Here is a 15,232-nt window from a genome sequence, read left to right as displayed (position 1 = left end):
GCTGGATTTACTGGCTTGGATCCAGATTAACAGTACAATCCTAAACATGTCTACACAGAAGTACGTCCCATTGAATTCAATGAGGTTTACTCATAGGTTAGTGTGTATATAGAATTGCAGCCTAAGCTATTTGATATATAGCTCCCAATAAAATCAATGAGACAATTTAGTTATGACTTAAGTCCTATTGATTTCAATGGGAACTAAATTTAACTGATTTGATCTGAATCCAATCCAGTTTGCTTTCTGGGCTGATTAGATTTTTGTTCAGAGGTGTTTATCTAAATGATGGATTAAATCCCCCCATTGGTCAAGAAGTTCCCTCTTAGATACAATACTGGCAATGCAATTCTGTGCATGGCTACTCAGAAATAAGTCTTGCGGAGTTCAGTATGATTTCTTCTTAGTATAGGGCTGCAGCCTGACCTAAGGCTACATTGCATTCAGTTCAGTCTACTGAAATATCAGTGTTGTTGGTTTTTGCTCACAGTGCCTGGGCCAGGAATGGAGAGCCTGTGAACTCTCCAGATGTTGTTGGATTATGACTCCCATTGCCTCTGACTATTGGCCATGTTGGCTGGAGTTGGTGGGAGTTGACGAGCCACAGTGTCCCTTTGACTGGCCTCGGCAAAAGCACAGGAGTGTGTCATTAGGCAAGCATCCCCATCCCTACCCCAATAGGGACAGCAAGTCTGTCAATTCTGGCTTCTTTCAGTTTCTTATTTTTCCAGTCTAAAGTTCTTGTATGCAGTTTTGCCTAATATACCCATTTTTGCAAAGCAATTATATTAGGATGCATTTGTGTATGTTATTTTCACTGATCTATCCTTTCATATGCACATTTTACCGTAGTAAATACATTTTTGTACACATTCCTTGGCTTGAGAGCTGCATTTCAAAACTTGGTGTAGCGCACCTTTCAAAGAATGGCTGTGCTTTGGTTTGTGTGTTGTTTCAGAAAGTGCCAATTAGGGAGGTTCATCTTTAAATGTGAACTGAATTGAATTTTCCCCCCACCCCTACCCTCCAGGATCTATTGTTTTCTCCTCTGTCTCAGCCCTTCAGTGTTCCTTCTCATGCCCACACTAGTGAACTGATGCAGGAGGAGATGGCGGCCATAAAGACAAATCAATTCACATGTTTGTGAAACCTTCTTAAAGAAGATCTAGCCAGTGTGGTGTAGTGGTTAAGGTGTTGGTCTATGACCTGGGAGACCAGGATTCGAATCTCCACACAGCCATGAAGCTCACTGGGTGACCTTGGACCAGTCGCTGCCTCTCAGCCTCAGAGGAAGGCAATGGTAAACCCCCTCCGAATACTGCTTACCATGAAAATCCCATTCATAGGGTCGCCAGAAGTTGGAATCGACTTGAAGGCAGTCCATTTCCATTTTTTCATTAAAATTAAGCTTGCAAAAATCTTATACACATATGGCACTTCAGAATCAGCACCAAAGGAACCATTAGGAACTGTGTCACATCAGAGCATTCATCAGCTACGTCCCTATTTGAGCAAGGAGGACCTTACATCAGTTGTACATGCTCTGGTAACCTCGCGTTTGGATTACTGCAATGCGCTCTATGTAGGGCTGCCTTTGAAGACAGTTCGAAAGCTACAGCTAGTGCAAAATGCGGCGGCCAGATTGTTAACAAGGACCAAACGGTCCAAGCACATAACACCTGTTCTGGCTCGCCTGCACTGGCTACCAATATGCTTCCGGGCCAGTTTCAAAGTGTTGGTATTAACCTATAAAGCCCTATATGGAGCGGGACCACGATACCTGTCGGAATGCCTCTCCCGATAAGAACTGGCCCGTACACTACGTTCTACCACGAAGGCCCTCCTCCGGGTTCCGACTCACAGAGAGGCCCGGAGGGTTATGACAAGATCTAGGGCCTTCTCAGTGGTGGCCCCGAACTCTGGAACAGTCTCCCCGAGGAGGTGTGCTTGGCGCCGACATTGTTATCCTTTCGGCGCCAAGTTAAAACCTTCCTCTTTTCCGAGGCATTCTCATTTTAATTTTAATTTTAATTTAAGCTAACTTAATTTTAAATTTGTTGTAATTGATTTTAGATTGTTTTATTTTTATATGTCCTGTGTATTTTATTGTATTTCTTGTGTTCACCTCCCAGAGAGCTATTGCTAGTCAGGTGGTATAAAAGTCTAATAAATAATAATAATAATAATAATGATTTAGGCTGCAAGTAGGGATGTAAGCACACATCATTTTCTGTTTACATGCAGAAATGTTTCTGTTCTGCTGCAGTTCATCTTCTGCCAAAAACTATGTTATTAGTCTCGCTGTCCAGTGTGGTGAAATTGTTAATTGCATACATTATGTTAGTCCACCCCATTCATTTCAGTTGCAAAAGAAACACAATGCAAATGGGGGGAGGGAAATGATTAAATATGCATCTTTTGGACAGAAAGCAACCACATAAATTGTATTCTCTGAATTTATTTCCATTCTGGACCTGGGACAAATAAGTGAACATTAGCAGTTTCTGTTCCTGATTCTGCTTTCAATTCTCTGACATTTCTAGCTGCAAGCCTAACCCCACTTATCTGGGATAAGCCCCACTGAATTCAATAGGACATACTTCTGAGTTGACATGGTTAGGATTGCGTATTAGTCATCTTTTGAGATTCATTTAAGTAAGTTGCTACCCCTATGCTGAATTGTGCAAACATCTGAAAAGACAGCAGTTTTGAAGAAATCAAGTGTTTACTTACCTGTTAAGGGTCCATCTATCCAACATGGAAAGGTACAATTTATGGTGCATTTCTCATATCCTTCTGGTATCAGTTCAACAATATATTCAGAAACATATGTCCTAAATTCCACTTAGTATGCCTTGCTACACCAGATCACACCAGTTTCCCTTTTGTCTAATCCATACCTGGAGAAGGTATGAACTTGAATTCCTTTCTTCTCTCAGTACATGAGGCCTTTTCTGTCCATATCTCAGTAGACAATAGAATGTTATTGCCGTGTTGATTCCTGAGAACAAGGCATACAAAATACGGAATATCTTAGAGCAACTTCTCATAAGTTGAGTTGAACACAACTTTTTGTCAGAATCTTATAACAGGTCACATCAATTGTGACCTGCAATAGAATAAAATATTTGAAAATTAGTGATGCGGCTGTGGGGGAAGTGAAATGTTGGTTTATTGATTGATTTATTGCATTTTTATCCCATCCTTCCTCTCTAGAACTCATTTTATCCTCATGGCAACCAGTCCTGTGAGGTAGAATTGGTGCATGCACACACACACTCACACACAGATTTAAGTCACTGAGTGATCCTTATGGCTGAGTGATAATTTGAGTCTGAATCTCCCCTGTCTAGTCTATTGCTCTGACCACGATGGTACACTGGTTTAGCTATTGGAAGGAGTCTGAACAGCTTGGGCTATGTGCTAGTTGATGGGGCCTGGGAAGATAGGGTTCAGAAGGTAAGGGAACTGAGAAGTGAGGAGTCAAGGAACCCCAAAGGCTTCATGAAAAACACACACAGGGCATAGAAACAGGAGCAGCAATGGGACTTCTCGGGTATTGATTTTTAGGTCTCTCATGGCAGCCAGCCCCTCATTACAGGACCATGTAACTATTCGTTAGTCATGGATCTGCTGTGCTTATGGCCTTAACATAGGAATCTGCCTTATACTGAGTCAGACCATTGGTCATCTAGCTAAGTATTGTCTGCACTGACTAGCAATGGCTCTCCAGAGTTTCAGGCAGGGAGTCTTTCCCAGGCCTACCTGGAGATGCTGGGGATAGAAGCTGGGATCATCTGCATGCAAAGAAGAGGCTCTGCCACTGAGCTACATTCTTTCTATGACTCATGTTTAGATTTCTCAGGTGAGTCATGCACATGATCATTGCCTCCATATGGTTTGTTACTGGCCAGCAATCATGATTTGCACAGCAGTTTCGAAGGGGAGATCCATTACAACAAGGGAGAAAATGATCACCAAAACCACTGAGAATATCAGAATCATTTGAAAGGCCATACACTGCATACAAATAGTCCTTGGTTCAGTCGCCAGCATCTGCATTTGGGGTTAGGAAACGGTCCTGTTAGAGAGCTACAACCAGCCAGTGCAGAGCAAACAATACTAAGCTAAATGGACAAATGGTCTGACTCAGCAACTCACAATTGTAAAGTAAAATCTTTATTACGGTCCAAGACCAGCGGTATAATTACAGATCCTCTGAATGTCAGAGTGGAGGTAGAATACAATACAGTGTAGCACAGTGAGAAAGCTAAAAGGCTAAAACCGGGTCCACATAATAATCTAGCTAGAACCTTGATCTGATAAACAACGCACTAGGTCTCTCCTACAAGCCATAGCAGCTGCGCAGAACGAGGCGACCTTAGCAGTGATCCGTGATCCTGAATCTGCCATTAAATATTGTAAAATCATAGCTTCTGGGCTCAAAAAAAAAAATTGGATAAAAGTGGAGAGATGAACTTAAGGCGGAGATCTGAATAAAAAGGGCAGCAAAGTAGTACATGGCTCACAGTCTCCACCGCATCTGCTCCACAGGGGCAGGTTCGATCACAATAATCAACGCCCCATATCTACCCACCAATAGTGCCGAGGGCAAGGCATTAAATCTTGCCAGGGTAAAAGCTCTCCTGAGTTTCGGGGAAGGGAAATGGGGCAAAGAGACAAAAGGAAGATGGCCTTAAAAACCTTGGCAACCTTCATATAGCAGCACCTAACAACTAGATTGCCCCCTCCCTTTTCAGGACCAGCCCAAGACACAGTCCTGTAAGAAAGCATCCCTTCCCATTCCATGTACAGAGGTTGACCAGACTGGCTTAGGGGTACAGGGGCAGACAATGTGGCCTACACAACTCTGTCTCCCACCTTCTCACCTCCGCTCTTTGCCCTCCACTATCTGCTGCCCAAGGCAGCACCTCACTCTGCCTAGTGGTAGGGCTGGCCCTGCTCCTTTTCCCAACAGGGCCCCTGTGCTTTTAACAGGCAGATGATGGCAGGAATGTAACGGATGAAGCTTGGGCATCATTCATCCTATGATCTCTCTCTCTCTCTCTCTCTCTCTCTCTCACACACACACACACACACACACTCACTCACTCACACACACGAGAGAGAGAGAGAGAGAGACAGACAGAGAGACAGAGAGAGAGAGAGAGATTTAAAAGGCAGCAAAGTCCTACAGAAAAAAAGGCAGAAACCCTCAGCATTGACGAGAAAGGATCTGGTGAGATGAGGACAGCCAAATGTTACCTATTAATTCATAATAACGAGCCAGATCTTAAGCTGCAGGTCGAGGTCCACTCAGCCTTGCATCCATCCGTGGTCAGTAAAATGAGTACCCGGCATATGCTGGGGGGTAAAGAAAGGCCGGGGAACTGGCAATCCCACCCCATATATACGGTCTGCCTAGAAAACGTTGCAAGACATCACCCTAAGAGTCGGAAATGACTCGCACTACAAGTGCGGGGACACCTTTACATTTTTTACTCAATACTCTTAGCCTTCTTGATGCGTGAACTGGGCTGCTGATGGCTCAGTCTAAGCAGCTGAATATCACAAGTAGGAATGGAAGGGCCTGCTCACTTTGATTCTCTCACTTCCTCATTTTTTCCAATCTTAAATTCAGTTCTCCACATTTCTGCACCAATCTGCATTTCTTTAACATTTTAAAAGTTTTTTTATTATGAGTAAACAATACAATGAATAAAATAATATAACAAACAATATAAACGGTATGTTGGTGGGCCTTGTATACAAATCATAGAGAAGGAGAAAAACAGTAAGTGAATAAAAGAATATAAAAAGTACCCTAATTGCAATCCTGTGTCTTTTGCAGGATTTTGGGGAGTACAAAATTTTTTTTGGATATGAGAGACCCACAATGCGTCATTTAAGGTTTAAAACCCAATTTGCAATTTATTTAAAAAAAGAAATCTTCATGAAAATCCTTAAGCATTTGGTGCAAATTTCTCCTAATAAACACATTTTGTGTTCAGTTTAGACTAATGTACACTTTTTGCAATTTCCCCTAATATAATGCATCTTTGTATGTTATTTTTACTAATATATTAATTTTTATGCACACTTTACCTTAATATATGTATATTTCTAAACATTGGTTGGTTGGAGAACTATATCGCAAATTCAGATAAGTGCGAATGTTGAAGGATGGTTGTGTTTAGGTTCTCATTGTGAATGTGATCAATTCGCCTTTGAAAGCAAATTTCTCCTCCATCCCTAATCACAAGATGATAATAGAAAAGAATGTAAAGCATATGATTGATTCACTCTGTAATATGATTAATAGCACTGAAGGATAAAAAAGCAACAGAAATAAACCTTGATGGTTTCCTTTAATAACATATTTTTTCATGCAATCTTATTGTAAGAGAATAAAGAGATTCTTTTTCACGCCTAAATATTCCAATTGATTTCTATGCCATTACTCAAATGTGCTAAGGCTACTTACATGAGACTTGGGCCATATATCTTTTCAAAAAGATTTTTCTTCATAAAATGTGACACCTTTGAAAGTATAAAGTGTTTTCTAAGAGAACACTGAAAGTTAAATAAAGCTTTCAAAAGGATTTATCAGGTAAATGTTATGGATTGCTGTAATTTAATTTATGGGATTAGTTTGACTTTCAATTACCAAGCTTCACATTGAATCACTTTATATCGTGAGCTCTGTAACCAGCACTCCTTACACTCGATCTTTCATTTAGAGAGGGATTATCAATAATTAGACACTGTGGCCTTATTGATCAACAAATCAATACCCACATTAATCATCAACAGTCTAAAAAACAATTCACTCTTTGCTTTAAAGAGAATTGGTGCAATCAAATTAGCATCCTTTGCTATATAATCACAGCCTAAGCTTTTAAAAGTAAAGGTAATTTTTTGAAGTAGGCTTTTAAGAAATAAGATAAATTAGTGGATTGAGTTTCAGGCATGGTGATCCTCCAAGACTTTCCATAGGGCTGTTCTCCATCCACATCTTTATTCCATTCATATGAGAAAGAATAATTATGATTATTCATATTAGCATATTGCACACAGTTCTTGCTAGGGTGGGGAGGGTCATGTGTTTGTGGCAAATAGGTGAAATGTCACTCAGGTGCTTAAGGACATTATTGATTCATCTTCATTGTTTTTATAGGTTTTTTTTTAATTGAGGTTTTAGCATTGAACTATAAGCTGCCTTTTTGGAAGAACAAGGTAAGAATGTTTTACATAAATAAATAAGGGCACAATCCATCCACATGCAGGCCCATCTTATAGGTCTTAACGTACAGGCTGGAGAGAGAGAGAGAGAATGGATTGGCTGGCTGGATATATTAAAGGGCACTCAACATAAAAATGGTTCATTTAGAACAGCGTTAGCCAATCATTCTCAGTGAGTATGTGATACTGAACGTTTGTGATATATACCCTACTCTTCTAGTGCTTACACACTATTGAAAACATTTTTACAAAAATTCAAAACCAGTCATACAATACAACAGCATTCCATAAACGGAGTCCTATGATAAGACATGGAAGGCTTTAGTAAATAAAGCATAGACATCAGATAGGAAATGATCTCCTTGGTAAAATGAAGACCTCGTGGAATAACAACATTTACCATTTGCTGAAACACAGCAAGAGAAAGGGCCAGTTGACCTTCCCAGGGCAAAAATAATCATAATATGGGCATAGCCACTGAAATTACCACATATACTGTACTATAGTGTACACAGTACTAAAGTACATAAACAGTTCCACTGTGCCTTGAGAGAGTTTTGACTCTACATGGCTGTGCCAGGGAGCAAGCAACAGGGCAGGATTGGAGAGGCTATCAATGGCTACTAGCTATTGGCTAGTAGACCTCTGAAGACCAGTCGCTGGTAATCTTGAGTGGGGAGGATACTCAGGTCCTGCTTTCAGGCTTCCCAGAGGCATCTGGTTGGGCACAGTCAAAACAAGATGCTGGACTACATGGGCCTCTGGTCTGATCCAGCAGGGCTCTTCTTATGTAGGCAGGCAGTACTGCAAGCCTGAATATAGATACTCAACTCTGACCTCCAAACACCGGTCCAGATAGAAGATATTTGTAAAATATGCTCATATTGAAATCCCAGGGAATGCTCTGAATCTAAAGATACATGATGTAGTAACCTTGCTGAAGGAAAGCAATATAATTAATTACCTTGTGCAATATAAATACATAAATACTGCTTGGGGTTTGGTGGGACTCCAGGAGAATAAAATTTCTAGAAGAAGTGAGGCAGTACGCTTCTGAATACCAGTTGGAGAGTGCTCTTTACACTCAGGTGCTGTTGCCGGGCTTCTGATGGGCAACTGGTTGGCCACTGTGAGAACAAGATGGTAGATTAGATGGCCCATTGGCCTGATCCAGGAGGCTCTTCTTATGTTATGTTCCTATGATACAGTAATGTTGTTACTGGTAGACATTAACTTGAAAACAATTAGATTTAAACCCACTGGGATATTTTCTTGCACAAATCCCACAAAATGAATGGTGGCAGCACAATGGTGGTCACTTCAGGGAACTTGCACAGGAGAACCTCCCAGTGAATTGTGCCCAAAGCCTACAGCTGTGAGAAATTTGCTAGGTATTGCTGCTGTTGTCGTTATATGCCTTCAAGTCGATTACGACTTATGGTGACCCTATAGATTTTTAAAAATATATATATTCATAGGGTTTTCATGGTAAGATGTTTTCAGATGTGGTTTACCATTGCCTTCCTCTAGCCTACAGCACCTAGTATTCCCAGGCAGTGTCCCATCCAAGTATTAACCAGGCCTGACTCTACTTAGCTTCCGAGATCAGATGAGATCAGGCGTGTTCAGGGTAGTATGGCCGTAGGTGCTAGGTATTGTACAAACAATAAAAAAGCTTCAATGACTTAGTATTATTAAGCAGGCTTTCCAATGCAGTCAGAAAAGAGGTACCATTAAGGACTATAAATATAACTGTTCCCTTTTGAATAGCAACTATTAAGCGCCAGAAGGACTTTTATTTCTGGTTGGCAGATTATTTTCCCCTTCGGTCACTGCTCTCAACAATATGGGCAAACAGAGGGTACAACTATGGGATGGAGCCATAGATAATTATAAGCTGTGAAGTTTCTTCAGGATCTAATTTTCTGTGCTCTAATTCCAGAGGGGTAGCAAAAAGATCAAAGGGTTAGTATCCCATTAACTTGTTCCACCAGCGCAAGGATTTCTGCTTGCACAATGGAAACTTCCCCCCACTCTTCCCCCTGGGTACACCCTGTACCCTCCCCAAATCCACTCCAGAGGATTGGGGGAAACCCCAGAACAGATTTAGGTGGCACAATGGGGGAGGAAAAGGGGTAAGTTCCATTGTGCAAGTGGAAATCCTTGCAGTGATGGAAGAAGTTAGCTGAATGCCACCCATAGAGTCTTATGGCACCTTAAAGACTAACAAATTTATTATAAGCTTTCATGTGGATTCTGCAAACATTTTGTATCCCACAATAAATGCCCATCTGGAAGCACCCAAAGGGAACACTTGCCTGGTGAGATGGAGCTGCAACACTAGCTTCATCATTGCACTGCACCAACCTCCCCATCTTGTCCACTCCTAAGCAGCAGCAACCTCACTGCTGGGAAGCTAGCTTTGTGGCTCCACCCACCAGCTGAGTCGCTTCTGCCCTAAGGTACCACAAGACTGTTCGTTGCTTTTGCTGCTTGTAGATGTGTTGTGCTGTTAATCTCCACCTATGTGCCACTTGTATATTTGCAAATATAACTGAATATTACAGGCATCTCCAGTGATACTGATCACTCCTTTTAAAGGAAACTAAACCCAGGAAAGTATTGTCCCTGGAACTTCTTCCTCATCGAGGTTATAAGAGTCCATATTAACAATGAGAAGCTGAGAGAAGTTCAGTGAAGACATATAAAACAAAATGTGCAATGACATATAGAAGGATTGTTGCTTCCACTAAGGTTTGTTTCTCTTCATAATTAACCACAGCACCATAAATGCTCATTGTGGGAAAAGAAGCCTGACAACATTTTTGCCCTCTGGCCCTCTTCAGCTCAGGAGAGGGGGAAAGTAATGTTTTAATTTGGATTTGTTTTCCTGTACTATCCAAAGGATTAGGCAAGCTGTAACTCTTTTAAAAATCCCAGAATCATAAATCTTAATTCTCTATAAAATTGTACAATGTACAAAGTCTTGTTTTCAGTTTCATTTGTTAGAAAAATTACAACTTAGAATGATCACCTTTACTGTCACTACTCAGCTGATTATTCTTTTTCATGATGTATACAAAGAAAAATAAATTGAAACAATAAGTTTGGTTGATGAATTATTATAACTCGCCTTGTATTTTCACTTCCATCCTCATGAATTGCCTTTGTCCTTCTCTTCTGTGGGCAAGAAAGTTTCAATGGGTGTCAATCCTATGTTTGGGACACCTCAGATGAAGGTGGATGCACATTCCTCCTTCTGGAAAATGTGCACATAATCTCTCCCAAATTATTTGTTCTATAACTTTCAGAAATTTTATTATTTCTCAGCTCTGGCTACCAAGCACGATATTATATTGCATCTGGTTGTGTTTCGTCCATGAGACTGTATGAAAATAGCACTTAAATTTCTAGTCCCTTAAAACTTAACAAAACAAAAAGAAAGTTGCAGAATGTGTTTCCTTCTCAACTGCATTGTCCACTCTTCAGATGTCAATCTCCAGCAGAATGCCACTGTCAACAGGCCCTATTCTTTTCACCAGAGTAGAACGATGGTGGCGCGGAGGGTTCGCACCATGGCGGGGAGAAAGGATGGTGTCGAGGTTGTTTCTGCAGCCGTCCTTTCCTCAGACGAAGAAAGCGACGAGGCTCCAGAGGAGGTTACCTTCGAAAGCGCGCGAGTCGCGGCTGAGACAGCGCGCCGATTGGCTGGGGAGTTCGCGCGCAGAGAGAAGACTACCTTGAAAGAAAAGAGACGACAGAGAGAAGAACTATTTAAGGAGCAAAAGGTTGTGATGTTGCACCTCCTTTCTCTGCTTTTTGTACCTACCAATCTCCCACATGCTATGTAACATTTAATAGTTGTCCCATACTGCACTTAGACACCATGAAACTGAGATAATCTCATCAATACTCATTCCCGAGGTGCTCTATCGAAGGTGCCTGTGTGAGGGAATGGCATGTGTAAAGGCATTTTAAAGTGTATTTTTATAGTATTTTATTACTATGTTGTATTCAGGATGTTGTTTGGTTCTTGTATTGTTTGTATGTTTTTGTTTTTTGAGTTATGGTATTTATTGTATTTATATATTGTCCTTGCTTTTACCTTTTATGTACACCGCCCAGAGAGCCTTCGGGCTTCGGGCGGTATATAAATTAAATTAAATAAATAAATAAAAATAAATCTTGGAACATAACACATTTCACATAATAAAATACATCATTTTGTGAAACAAAAATGTTTTGCAATAAAACATCTTTCCAGATTCCTCGTCTGAGGTCATGCCACTGAAGTAATCAGGGCAATGTCATTATGAGTTAGCCCTTAAAGAGTTCAAAGCTATGTTAAAAAATTTAAAACGGGCTTCATTTTGCTGCTTAAAAGTTTCACATTTAACTGTACCATTGCTACTGTATTAATGTTCCCATTCATATGAACTTTTTTAAAGATTGTAAGCCTATGGGGTTTGTATTTTCTAATTTCTAATACAGTCACTGTACAGCACCTAGGTATTGAGACACTTGATAAGTGATAGGTATTTTAAAATTTAATCTCTTGTGAAACAAATGTTACAAATGAGCCGCTTCAGAAGTTGATGGAATTGGCAATGATTCTGGGGCAGAATGCAGGCAAATTGGGCTGGATTGGGCCTGATGGCAGTAAGGATGGATCAGGATTCCGCAGATCCTGGGCTAGCTCAGCCTCTCCCCTGAAACATCCTGTTTTGAGGCTTCCTGCAGGCCACCACTAGTAGAGATCCTGCAGGATAGAACAGGGAGCCTGTGCCAACCAATCCAAACTTCCACCAATCTGGCGCAAAGGGAGATTGCATTTCAGCCCATTCATATATTTCAATGGGACTGAAAGGGAGGATGTGAGCCCTTTTGAAGACTGTGGAACTTACTTCAGAGTAAACATGGATAATTGTCAGAGGAAATAAGCTCCATGACTGAATTCCCAATTAAAGCATGAGTAATGCACTCTTATCATGATGCTGTGCATCCCCATTCCATTGCTGTCAATAGGATTTTATCCTGATTAATTTTTGCTTGAGTGTGTCCTATGGCTAGGATCCAAAGAGCTACTTTAAGCTTGCCTAAGTGCTTAGGTACACTCAATAGAATTTGTGATTTTTTTCTTTGAATAGCAGTGTCCCTTCAATTTAAAAAGCAACTTGTGATCTAGTATGTGGGGCAGTTCAGGAAATATAAATCCTAATGCTCATTGGGCATATTCCACATTTAAAAAAAATGTATTACATTTTTATCGCACCCTTTTTCAAGAAGCACGGGTCTTTTCTTCACCTTTTATCCTTACAACAGTCCTGAGAGTGACCGGCCCAAGGTTAGCCTATAATTTTCATTTGAAACTGGGTATGGTTGGTGTAGTCAACCACACCCGCCTGACTCTGAGTTCTTTGACACTGGCCATACTCAAACTAGTGAGTATTTGAGGAAGGCTGCCGCTTAGTGGTAGAGCATCTGTTTGCATACAAAGGTCCCAGATCCAGTCCCTGGAATCTTTAGGTGGGGCTGGGAGAGGCGCCTGTCTGAATCCCTGGAGAGCCTCTGCCAGTCAGTGTAGGCAATAATGAGGAAGATGGACCAATGTTCTGACTTGGCATTAGGCAACTTTTTATGCTCTTCATATGTTCTCCTTCCTATGTTTTCAGACTACTGGGAGAAACTGAAGTTTTTCAAAAAGAGCCCTAATGATCCATTGCAGGATGGATTTTAGCAAGCTTTGTACAAATGGCCTCTCAAAATTCTTCATCCCATTTGCGGGCAGGGAAATTATAGGCTGGGGGATTCCATTTCACTAAATTTCTCCAGGGTGAGAAGGAATTCTCCAATATTATTTATTTATTTATTTATTATTACCATTCTATCCCACCTTTCCTCCAAGGAGCTCAAGTGTACACGGTGTACATGGTTTTCTTCCCTTTCCATTTTATTCCTAAAACAACCCTGTGTGGTAGGTTAGGCTAACAGACTGTGACTGGCCCAAGGTCACCCAGCAAGCTTCATAGTGGAGTGGGGATTTGAACCCTGGTCTCCCAGGTCCTAGTCCAACATTCTAACCGCTACACCATACTGGCTTTCAATAGTTTCTTAGAGGTGGGGCTCATAATTAGTAATGGCAGTAGTACAGCTTCTTTCTTTTCCTAATTTTTTTGCTTCCCTGCCATTGCAAGTTGTGTTGGCACCCTTCCCAGTTTTTATATTGTTGACTGAACAGTGTTAGATTATTCTCTGGGACATTATGAGAGTAAAATGGTGGCTTCTGCAAGAAATTGGGGGAGAATATTTTGAAGAAAACTCTGCAAAGTGGTCTTTTTGTAGGAGGGTGAGAAAAAGAAACATCTCAGAAATGTTCTGAGAAAAGTGTCCTCTGCAAAATTTCAACTTGGGGCTCATTCACACTGGAGTTGGACTCCGTTTTAAAGATGAAGCTTATTCCATTGCGATGGGAGTTTAAAGACCACACTTCCTACCTTCCAATCACTGTTTTCTGTTCATACTGAAGGGAAAGTTTCCTAATGACCACGCCCTCTTAAAGTCAAACTTTCACTTCCTCTGGTTACCTTGGCAACCGAGCATGCTCAGTTTGTTCCAGAGTAAGTTGCATTAAAACAAGAAAAAATCCTCAAGTTTGATTATCTGTATTTTCAGAATCCAGCAGAAATACAAATATTTGTTTGAACAATGTTATGCTTTTTTGTACAAGTTAGGGGGGAAAGAAAAGAAAAAGCACCGTTTGCAGTAGGCTTGCAGAATGGGAGCGAGCAGGAAATGACATAAAAAAGGGAGGAGGAGGGAGAGGGCGTGGACTCACAAAAACATCAGAGCTAAGCGTCTACAAATCCATACAGATACGAAGCAGACGGGTTTTCCTTCCCTTTGCTGATTAAACTTGAATTTATTTGCTGTGGATTAAAAGCTGAAAGCACTGGGATGCCTTCCCTTTGCCTCCTACGTCATGTGATAGCTGTGAATTAAACGGGCATGCAAGTAGAACCCATCTCATGTTAAATCTCCATGTGAACTGGCCCTTGGTTCTGTCAGTTTATATTATTCAGCTGCTTGGTTTACAGATTAAAGTTGTTTTGCTAAAAGCACTTACGTTGAAGTATATTTAATTAAAATCAATGAAACATCCAAGTAAAGATCATTAGGTTCACTGTGCAAATAATGTAATTACTTTGGAATTTACATCCCAAAACAAAATCTGTAGAATAAGAGTTATGAAGTTGTAATTTTGACTGTTGACAATAGAAAACTTACTTTTCTGAGAAATCACTGTAAATAATCTTCTTGTGAAAGCCCTGTGTGCAGGGAATTGGCTAGTAAAATGAGATTAGAAGATTTAATTGTATCAAGCTCATCACAGTCTCATTTCATCCTTACCTAGAACTGGTTTCATTTAAGAAAACACCCGCTAGTTCTTAGCCTATTATTAATTGGTAAGTAACTGAAGATGCTTGAGAGACAACAAAATGATGGAAGAAGAGTACATTGACTGTCTTATAAAGTGACATCTTTACATATCAAATCCATAGAAATAATTTGCTTTTTAGATATTTTTTAAAAGAAATGGAACCATCTATTTTATTTACTTGTTTGTTATATTTATCATGCACCTTATGCAATGAGCCTCTAGACCAGGGATGGGAAACCTTTGGCCCTCCAGATGTTGCTAAACTCCAGTTCCCATCATCCTTGACAATTGGCCATGCTTGCTGGGGTTGATGGGAGTTGTAGTTCAGCAACATTTGGAGGGCCAAAGATTTCCCACTCCTGCTCTAGGTGATGTACAGCCCAATAGCTCACTGTTATTTATTTATTTATTTATTTATTTATTTATTGCACTTGTATACCGCCCCATAGCTGAAGCTCTCTGGGCGGTTTACAGCAATCAAAAACATTAAAACAAATATACAATTTAAAACACAATTTTAAAATTTAAAACAATATAAAAACAATTTAAAAC

General features: G+C 40.5%; 1 pseudogene; it reads right to left on the bottom strand.

The window, feature by feature from the left end:
- Window positions 1-8,770: 8,770 nt before the first annotated feature.
- On the bottom strand, window positions 8,771-8,889 carry LOC133389755 (5S ribosomal RNA; annotated as a pseudogene).
- Window positions 8,890-15,232: the final 6,343 nt, after the last annotated feature.

Source organism: Rhineura floridana, chromosome 7 (assembly GCF_030035675.1).
Source record: "Rhineura floridana isolate rRhiFlo1 chromosome 7, rRhiFlo1.hap2, whole genome shotgun sequence".
Classification (NCBI taxonomy): Eukaryota; Metazoa; Chordata; class Lepidosauria; order Squamata; family Rhineuridae; genus Rhineura; species Rhineura floridana.
The sequence above is the reverse complement of the archived record's forward strand: the minus strand, read 5'-3'. Positions and strand labels throughout refer to the sequence as shown.